We start from the raw sequence: 10,940 nt of genomic DNA on the forward strand, positions 1-10,940 counted from the left end.
GTAGGAGCCATCAGATGCTCCTACCATGTGACAGGGGCCAGCCAATGGCATGGATACCCTGTCACATGCTAAGGGCAAAGGGCCATCGGCGCCATTTTGATTAGTGGCAGCCGACGGCCCGAGCATAGGAGATCGCTCCCGGGACCCCCGCTGGACCACCAGGTACTTTAAAAATTTTGCGGGGGAGGTCAGGAGGGTGGGGGTGTGAAAGGATTAAATTTAAAGGGTCGGGGTGTTTTGTTTTTTTTCGGCATGACACAGCCGATTAAAACGGGTAAGAATCGCGGGAACGAACATTTCCCGCGGTTTTTACCCGAAATCGATACCGGAAACGAGTCAGGTACCGATTCACATCCCTAATGCAAATGCATGTTGATGGGCCTATTAGTTATTCCCGCACGATCCAGAAAGCAAAATGTGCAACCAAGCCGCACATTTTACTTTCAGAAATTAACGCTTGCCAAAGGCTGGTGCTAATTTCTGCTGCCGCCGCGGAAGTGTACATAAAAGCAGAAAAAACTGCTTTTCTGTACACCCTCTGAATTAATATCATAGCAATATTAAATCGGAGGCCCCAAAAATAAAAAATTTAAAAAAAAAAATTTAAAATCGACCCACGGCCTGCGGGTCGGAAGACGGACACTCAATTATGCCGGCGTCCGTTTTCCAAACCCGTGGCTGTCAGCGGGTTTAAGAACCGACACCGGCAAAATTGAACGTCGGCTGTAAAACTCGCTGACAGCCGCCGCTCCTGTCAAAAAAGAGGCGCTAGGCACGCGCTAGTGTCCCTAGCGCCTCTTTTTACCGCGGGCCCTAATTTGCATAGGCCATCCTCCTGAATCGTGTGCCCAGGAGAGTGGCCTGTGTGCACACCGGGAGAGCGGGCGCTCGCCGGCTCTCCCGCGTATTTTTCTGTATCGGCCTTCTAGTAAATGTTGGCAAATAAAGAACAAAATGGTCCATCCAGTCTGCCTGTCTAGACTAGATAGAAAGCTCCATGGAGTACAGACTGTCTCTATGTGTCTGTACAGCAATGTGCATATCATGTATGTAGTGCTATATAAATGATTGGTAATAGCAGTAGTAGTGGATGTCTGTCTGAGCTGCACTGGGCTAAGAACGGGGAAGCCAGAGTTCAAATCCTGCTGATGCTCCTTGTGACTTTGGGCAAGTCACTACGCCTTCCATTATCTCAAGTACAAACTTAGGGGGAGATTTACTAAGCTGCTATATTTTATTGAATATCACCAGGGGGGGGGGGGAGGGGGGTGGTCCTGTGATATTTTGCCCTTCCCGGACAATATATTACAGTGGACTCACCGCACGATTTTTTGCACAAAAAAATCATACGGTGTTAACAGGGCCTACCCGAGTGAAGTCAGCCCACTTTGACTAGAGCTGCCATCACGTTAAAGGACCCGAGGCACCATCCCAAAATGCAACCTTCCCCAAAATATACAAATATCTGCCAGGGCTTCCACTCATCCCCGGGGGTCTCGGTAGACCTCCACCCACTCCAGGGCTGCCTGTTGAGGCGGCCCCTCAATAAAAGGTTTTAGAAATCATGCAGCAATGCCCCACCCCCTACTCAAACCCCTCCACTTAGCATAACTTCCCCCCTCCCCCACTGTAGTATGCCCCTCCGGTTCCCCCCAAAAACCCCATTTCCCTGAACTCCCCCTTCCAAAAAAAAAAAAGTAAGTCCCTGGTGCTCTACGGTAGGCTCCTTCCCCCTCCCTTGCCTGAAAATAATTCCCTGCTGGTCTGGGGCCTCCCGGAGCCCTCTCCCCCATCCTCTGGACTCACTCACATCTTAAATCATTGGTGGTGCAGAGGGGGTCCAGAATGCCCCTTAGCTCCAGGCCTGGTCAATGCCATTTTTCAAAATGACATCGACTGGCCTTTTCCCCTACCAGGTGTCAGACAACGTGGCTTCTTAAATCTAGGCCTTTGATTGTAAACCCTCTAGGGACAGGGAAATAATATCTCCAGTATCTGAATGCTACCAATGAATGAAAAGATATGAGCTAAATCTAAATAAATAGGTCCGATACTCAGGAAAAATCACGGTAAGAGGGCTCTGGATGCATAAAAGGAGAGAAGGAAGAAAAGATCCTCAAAAGAGTAGTTTTAGTCTAAATAGGATGTGGGATGATGCAAAAGCAAAGCTGGCATTTGTAGTGTCTGCCACACCCTTTCCTTCCTCTGCCCAGTGTGCTGCTTGTGATAGAGGGCGAAGGGAACAGTTCAAAACCCAGCATCTTCAAAGCAGGCACACAGAAACCAACCCAGTGGGCTGCCTGACACGTACAGTGCAAAAAAAGCAAGCTCTCCAGGGTGAAGGGAACAGGACAAGGATAAGAATGCAGGCTTTCCAGGGCAAGTGGAATAATGAAGGATTACCAGGGCAAGAGGAACAACAGATGATCACCAGGAGTAGGGCAACAAATGTAGGATCATCAGTGTGAGGGTAGCAATGCAGGTTGGCTGAGGTTAGAGGAATAATTCACGACAACCAGAATTAGGGCAACAAATGCAGTATCACCACGGTGAGGATAACAATGCAGGATTGTGATGAGGCCTTGCAAAGGTGGGTGCTGGAGGGAACTCAGTGGGGATCTTGTATGCTCATCTACACAGGATGGCAACGTACAAGACTGTCCTGCAGGTGCTCCCACTCTGGGACGTATCCTTAGCAGTGTGGACAGAATAACTGGACAGGCTGAATGGGCCGGATGCTCTTTTCATGCTGTCGTTTACCACGTTAGGATTGTTGCGTCCATCGGTCTCAGACGGCTTTGACCTCTGTGCCTCACCTTTCTCTCTGCTGTCCCTGCTAGCCTCAGGAAGATGGCTACCGCCGCGTCTGCATGCCGCTCTCTCCGGCGTCCCTGGAACGGCAATGGCAAAGCCTCACGCCATGTTTCTCCTGAGGGCCTTCTAGGGTGCGCACGCCACCCACGTCTTTATCCACGTCATGGCGGGAACCTCGGGGGCGTCCAACTCGAGTGACGTCACACCATCCGGGTATTTAGCCTGCCCTTCGTTTGCTAGCTAATCGAGTTAGCAAGGATCATGAATGGATGGAAAGCCTCTGGTCTGAGCTACTCTGCCGCTTCCTTGCTGCCGCTGGAAGCTCTCTCTGCCCTTCGGGGTATTTCTCTAACCTGGGTACCTGCTCCTCGGGGGCCCTTTGCTTTCTTTCAGGTGCCTATCTGGGATCAGGTACTCGCTCCTCGAGGGCCTGCTCTCCCTGGCTCGGTCCCTGTATACAACTACTTCTGCCTGCTGGGATCTCCACCTATACAGCTACCAACTAACAGGCCGATACAGTAAAGTGCGGCCGCGGTTACCCTGTTTTTAACCCGCTTTGTACACACATTTTGGACAGGTATGTCTAACCCGCGATTCAGTATCCGGTTTTACGCGTCCTTACCGCTTACTGAAATCGACGCATATCCCTTTCCGCCCGCCGCATGTATATGAAATGTTAATGATTGGATTAGCTATTCCCTCCGATACAGTAACGTGCGCCCAGATTATTGCCTTTTTAACCAGCTATTTTTCCTCGTCTTTAACCTGCAAATGTACCACCTACCCTGACCCTGGCGTGTTCAGTCAGCTTCCCGCTGCCTTGAGCGCTGGCTGAAGCCCAGCAGCAGTTCTCTGAATCTGAATCCGTTCTATCGTGCTGCAGTTTATGCCACCGCTGGCTCCGGCCGAAGAGTCATCACTAACTGCTGGTTGAGTTGCCCACAGCAAAGAAAAAAAAAGCACCACATGCCAGCAACAAAGAGGACTGCTAGAACTTAGGTGCCCAGTACCAAACCAACCCAATCCACAGAAAAAAATGCTTCTCGCACAAGGGGGAAAAAAAAGTAACCCAACCTGGCACCAACGCGCTTAACGTCAGAGTACTTCGGTTCCGAAGGGAACAACGGACACCGTTTCCGGGGGCTCGTCTGGCCTTCTCGTGGGTCAGGGCTCCTTGTTGCTGCTGACTTGCAGTGGGCACGAGCTCCTGTAGCAGGCCCTATCCCTACACACCCTACGCCCTGACCTCGGACGTCCAGCCGGGCGCTCAGGTCGCGGCGTGCGTTCATGCACCTTCCCGCTGCCTTGAGCGCCCAACTTGGACATCCAGGCGGGCGCTCAAGGCAGGGTAAAATAGCACTGCATGCCTGTCTAAATCCTTACAATTAACTGTCCTTCTTACTTTGGCACAGGGAAGCAGGAGTAACTTTCAGTCCTCCTGTAGCTCTTTACATTTCCTCAGGCACACGCTAGTACTGCTATTATAATAATCTCGTTCTTAAATTGGAGGCTGGATGCTCCAAGTTCCCTTTTTCAATCATGGAATCTGGCAGAGCCACTGAGGCACTCCCACCCTTGTCCAGCCACACCCGTCTTCTCTGTAGTTTTTCTTTTCAAAAACTCTTTGCCCCCAGAGAGCAGATCATTGCTCTGATAATATCACAAAAACAGTGACACCTTAAAAGTTTTCACAGACCTTATTCCAGAGCTTATCAGCCTTCCCCATTCCATGGCACAGGTGTCAGCCAGTTCTAGTAAATCTTTAACATTTTTCAAAGAACGCACGCCGCGACCTGAGCGCCCGCCTGGACGTCCAAGTTGGGCGTTCAAGGCAGCTGGAAGGCGCATGAACGCACGCCGTGCCCTACCGGCTTCGACAGCGGCAGCAAACCCAGCAGCAACCGGTACAGCGGCATCGGCATGGGCTTCGACCAGCGGCACGTCTGCCCTTGCTCCAGCTACTCAGCCTCGCGCTACGGGGCCCCGGGCGACCCTGAGGCTGACGGCACCGGCCCGCCGCAGGCCAGTCCACGCTCCAGCCTGTGCGGTCAGTCCCTGGAACTGGAGAAGGAGCTGGTGCTGCACATGAAGAAAGAGTATTTTGGTGAGTAACTAGTGTGTGGTACTTGCATCAATGCTGACAGACGTTCATGGGCCTTCCCCCTGCCTTGAGCGCCCAGGCTGGACGTCCAAGCTGCGACCTCGGACGTCCAACCGGGCGCTCAAGGCAGTGGGGTCTGTAGGAGAACCATCCACTTTCCTGGTGGAATGACATTTGAAATGACAGGTACCAGCGCACCCAGGATACTGTATAGATGCTGGATACCACCCTATACAGTAAAATGGATTGCGCACGCCTACCGCTTCATGGACGCGCTTTGGACGCCGCTTGCATTTGCGTCTCATTTGAATACTGTATTGGGCGGTATGTGAACCAAATTATGCGTGCGGCAAACGAGGGTGCGCCCAGTACTGCCGCACTCTTTCTTACGTGTCCTTACTGTATCGGCCTGTTAGTGAGTAATCTAACATTGTCAATCTGTCTCATCTATAGCTCTGCTGCACTGGGAACCTGCATCCGGATCTCCCTATACCATCTCAGTGAGACGGGTCTCTTCTGCCGAGGGTCCCTGGACTGCTACCACTGGATCACCTCCCTACTGCCACCTCTGGTGGTATGCATCAGCTGTATAATACAAGACAAATCTGTGTTTGCGTGTCTCGAGTCTAGCCTAGTACTGTAGTTCCTCACGGGGCTCCTCCCCGTGGGCGTGGTCATCTCCACAGTACCCAATCCACTCAAACACCTCAAAACCATAACAAGGATCACCAGGGCTTGTGGAGTACGCAGGATCACAAGGGTGAGGACTGGCCTGTGTGAGTGCAGGGGGCTCAGGAATGTTTGAGCTGGAGGAGAAGGTGTGCACCTCTGCCGCACAGAGGGAGCTCAATTTTCAAAGGGCTTAGACACCTAATTTTACCTTTGTGAAAGCTGACCAGTCTGAGCACCTAGATTTAGGGAACTGTTTTCACTATATTCAGTCAACTGGGTCTGGACAGCTCTGACTGGTTAACTGGAGACAGATTCAGCCCGAATCTGTGCTAGCTGACTATCTGGACTAGAGTTACCCAGACAAACTGACTTGGTAACTTAAGGCTGCTATTTGTCCGGACAGAGTTACCCGAATATCGGCATCTCCCAGACAAGGTAAAACTGCACCCCAGGGAAAGCCCTGCCACTTTTCATCGGAGTAAATTTTGTCCAGGCGACATTTTGCCTGGATGAAACGTAGCCAGCAAGCAGAGAGGACATTTAAAACCTGGAGGTTTGTCCAGCTGACTCGAGAAGTGAGCAGGTCAAACCTTAACCACATGGCCCTCTTAGGCACCTACAAAGTGGGTGGGTCCAGGGCAGGGGGGGGTGGAAAAGTACATTCACTGTTAAATTAATTGCCTGCAAAGAGGCCCCGAACTTACTCAAATGTTCAGCCGGAGGTTCCCAATTTCGGCTGAAGTTTCGCAGATCTTTAGACGCCTAGGTCAGGCGCTCTGCTTCCAATCGGGCCGATTCAGTAAAGTCCGCGGGAGAGCAGGTGAATGCCCACTCTCCTGTGCACGTGATTTTGTATTTAAATGAGGCCCGGCAGTAAAAACAGGCAAAAGGAGGCGCTAGGGACACTAGCGCGTCCCTAGCGCCTCCTTTTGGACCGGAGCGGCGGCTGTCAGCGGGTTTGACAGCAGACGCTCAATTTTGTTGGCGTCGGTTCTCAAACCCGCTGACAGCCACGGGCTCGGAAACCGGACGCCGGCAAAATTGAGCATCCGGTGTTCGACCCGACAGCCGCCGGCTGACTTCAATTTTTTTTTTTTTTTTTTTTACTTTTTTTACCCTTCGGGACCTCCTGTTGCGGTCCAGTCCGTGAAGCTCACATCCCGGTCCTTACCTCGAGGGTTCCTGCTGGCTGAGACACGCTTATCTAGACAGTTTCCCGCCTGAGGGTGGCTCCGCCCCTAGTCTGATGTCAGACGCTGCGGCCTACTTATGGCCACCGTGGACACCCAATCAGGACCTTGCAACAGGGTTCCTTCGGTCCCCCGTTGCCTCGAGCTCCGGAGTCTGCCAGCGTCTTGGCTACTCCGTTCCTGCCTGCCTGCCGGTTCTTGCCTGCCTACAGTCTGTGCCGGTCCCTGCTTGTCTACAGCCCAAGCCGGGCCCCTGCCAGCCAGCCCAAGCCGGGCTCCTGCCTGTCTTCAGCCCTTGCCAGATTCCTGCCTGCCTCAGCCAAGCCTGATACTCGTCTGCTTCCTCTCTATCAACCACCTCGCCTAAGTCCCAGCGGTCCGGCCCCTACGGGCTCCTCCCCGGGGGGCTCAGACTTCCAGGGTGAATCTCCTAAGTCCCAGCGGCTGGACTCCCAAGGGCTCCTTCCGGGGGAGTACCAGCTTCCAGGGTGAAGCTGTTTCTACCTGCTCGCCTGGAGCCTGCCTCCCAGCCTGTTCAGTCGAGACCAGTGAAGTCCTTCCCAAGTCTCCTGTAGGCCAGCCCAAGGGTCCACTAGCCCCGTATTCACAACACCTCCGACTTAATATCGCCATGATATTAAGTCGGAGGGTGCACAGAAAAGCAGTTTTTACTGCTTTTCTGTGCACTTTCCCGGTGCCTGAAGAAATTAGCGCCTACCTTTGGGTAGGCGCTAATTTCTGAAAATAAAATGTGCGGCTTGGCTGCACATTTTACTTTCTGTATCGCGCGAGAATACCTAATAGGGCCATCAACATGCATTTGCATGTTGCAGGTGCTATTAGGTTCGGCGGATTGGACACGCGTTTTCGGCCCGTTACTGATTAAGGGGTAAGGGAAAACGCGCGTTAACAGTGGCGGGTTAACAGTGCGCCTGTATCGGCCTGTTTGTGAGTCACCGTCCCAGGAGAGGGTGGCTGTTCCGTGTGCCTCCCTTCCTCTGGCTCCAGCAATGCATACAAGGGAAAAGAATAAAGTCAAAGCAACGGTCTTGTCTTTATCTCATGCCTTTCATTTCCACAGGACCCCGACCCGCTTCAGAAACACGCATGCATCCACCTTGGAGGTGAAAGGCCCTGCAGTACATTTTTGGCAGCTGAAAATGCATGAACACATTGAAAAGAGAGGGGGGAGAACCCAATGATAACCAACCCCAATTACAAAACACCCGTGTAAATATGTTAAAATTGTTTCCATTACACAAGATTTTAGATCAAGACGATTCCATCCTGATTCCATTGATGCATCTTTTGCTGCTTGATCCTATTGTGTAGTAAGTATCCACTTTCTCGCTTACTTACGAGCCAATTCAATACAGTGCGCTCCGACGGAGAGCACTGTTAACCCGCCATTGGACGCGTGTTTTCAACGCGCTAGCGTTACCCCTTATTCAGTAAGGGGCTGAAAACGCATGTCCAATTCCCCGAACCTAATAGCACCCTCAACATGCAAATGCATGTTGATGGCCCTATTAGTTATTCCCGCGCGATTCAGAAAACAAAATGTGCAGCCAAGCCGCACATTTTCCTTTCAGAAATTAGCGCCTACCCAAAGGTAGGCGCTAATTTCTTCGGGCACTGGGAAAGTGCACAGAAAAGCAGTAAAAACTGCTTTTCTGTGCACCCCCTGACTTAATATCAAGGCGATATTAAGTCGGAGGTCTTGAAGGGTAAAAAAAGTTAAAAAAAAATAAAAATTTGAAGTCGGCCCGCAGCTGTCGGGTCGAAAACCGGACACTCAATTTTGCCAGCGTCCGGTAGGCGCTAGGGATGCGCTAGTGTCCCTAGCGCATCCTTTTGCCTGTTTTTACCGCCGGGCCTCATTTAAATACAGAATCGCGCGCACAGGAGAGTGGCCTGTGCGCACGCCGGGAGAGCGGGCGTTCGCCTGCTCTCCCGTGGACTTTACTGTATCGGCCCACAGGGGTTCTTCACTCTTCCCTCATAAATGATTCTTCTTCTGATGTACTCATAAGAAGAGGAAGGGAGGGAGTTTCAAAAGGAATGTGACAAAATGCTTTTACACTGAGAGAGTGGTGGACCCCTGACCCGGCAGGTTATAGGGGGCCACACGGGCAGAATGCAAGTAACACATGGGACAGACACAAAGGAACCTTAGCCGTGCAAGCAGGGGTAGGGAACGAGCACAGACTAAGACTTGTGGAAGCACAAATGAACAGACGGCGTGCACCACGTGGTCCTTATCTGCCAACATCTTCTGGGTGTTCCTGTGTATTTCAGCAGGAGATGGAGAAGGCGTAGATCAGGAAAGCAGGAGGAGAGCAAAGAATGGTGGGCATGGGGAAGGGATACGGGCTCAGACTGCACATTTCCAGCTTGCACTCTGAGTCTAGATCAGACCCAGTTTTAAACTGAAATCCTGTTTTCCTGGGATAACCGAAACATGCTTCGCTGGTCTCAATTCGGGTTACTTTTCTTTCTTTTGGCCCTGCAGTTCCCTCCTGCTCTTTTGTGTTTCCAGCTCAGTCAGAACCTCTCCAGGTAAGTGCTACAGCACCGTGAGCGTTCACGAGTCTTTATCCAGGATTTTTCTTCCTTCTGCTCCCTCTATAACCCAGCCGTAGCAGTGGTGGTCCTTGACAGGGGGAGCCTGCAATGCCAGTACGCTGAATCCCAGCCATGGGGGCCATGGTTGCAGAATGGCTGAAATCCTCTCTCCCCCAGCAGCTGGGACCACTGCCCTCTGTAACATGCCCAGCTGGGTCCAGGAATCAAGCTCAGGTCTGCCCCCATGCTAGGGAGCAGTGTCATCACTAGGGCCTCAGATAAGCCTGCTCAGGATGGACAAGAACGATTCCCTACCTTCTAAGCAACCACTCCACTCCCCTTCCCCCCCCCCCCCCCAACGCATGACATCTGACAGAACTGAAGAGCACGGAGACAGCAGGCAGTTCTCCAACTCATGAATCACCTCACCCTGGTGCCTCAAGACAGCCGAATTGTTGCTTGAAAAATCCAGACTGTCTGCTTATGGGGATAGCTTAAATTATTAAATTAAAACCAAATGAGTTCCTTCATTCCTTACTGACCATGCAACAAAATATTCTCTCTCACTTTCTCTGCCATGTGGTTTTTCGTTTGGAGACAGCCTGTGGACGTACAGGGTTTCTAGCACACTAAGGATCAGATTTAGCAGTTTTGCTCCACTGCAAAAAAAAAAATGCCTCCAGATTAATTACTGAAAATACCCCAATAATTTCAATTGGGGAAAATCCATGAGAAAAATCTGGAGTTTTTCCGGCACGGCAAACTGATCAATCTGCCCCATGAGTGTGAGAGTAAAGATGCCCATTCCTACTGACAGGCCTTGTTTGGGATTTAGCAAGTTTACATTTCTGTACCTTGTCTGTGAGAAAAAAATAAAAGCGTCCTCCTGAGGCCATTTCCAGAGGAGGGTCAGGCCTCAGCTTTCCCCTGCAATGTTTGCGTGCCGGGAACGGGTACAGAACTCAGGGCTTGTACCAAACGACACAAATCTAGGGCAACTTTACTCTGGCAAAAATTGCAGCTGGTGAGATCACTATTGGTGTAGTTTTTTTTTTGTTCCAAAGATTTTATTTCAGAACTTTCTTGACATGCGGGCTGCTTTGTTCTGACCTTCTTAAACGCTTCATTTTACTTTCCCCTCCGGGACTTGGAACCATGACTTTCTCTGGACAACTCTGTGAGCCATCCCCTGCTTCTTTCTCATGGCACGGAGAGCTCTCCACAAACAGAGCACAAAGCTGCCCAGGCTTTCAATTTGGAAAGTCGTTCTTTAAAAATTCACCCCTTGGAAGAAAAAGATCATGAAAATCTCAAGTTTAAAGCTGCGGTTGTAAAAGATAACCAGTTTATGGCAAGAAGAACAGAAACATTAGAAAATGCCTCCAGACATCTAAATATAAGGATTTTAAATTTTCCTCAAGTTTTGGGAGAAAACCCATACATTTCCTTGAAGAGGTTTCTGAAGGAGGTTCTTGGTTTTGATGAAGATCATTTACCTGCTACAAATAAATGTTTCTTTTTTGCCTAAAGCAATGTCTGCAGCAAATAGAATAAATGTACAAGAGAATTTAACTGAATTTCTAGAAAATTCAGCAGCA

This window comes from Rhinatrema bivittatum, chromosome 17 (assembly GCF_901001135.1).
Source record: "Rhinatrema bivittatum chromosome 17, aRhiBiv1.1, whole genome shotgun sequence".
NCBI classification, from domain to species: Eukaryota; Metazoa; Chordata; class Amphibia; order Gymnophiona; family Rhinatrematidae; genus Rhinatrema; species Rhinatrema bivittatum.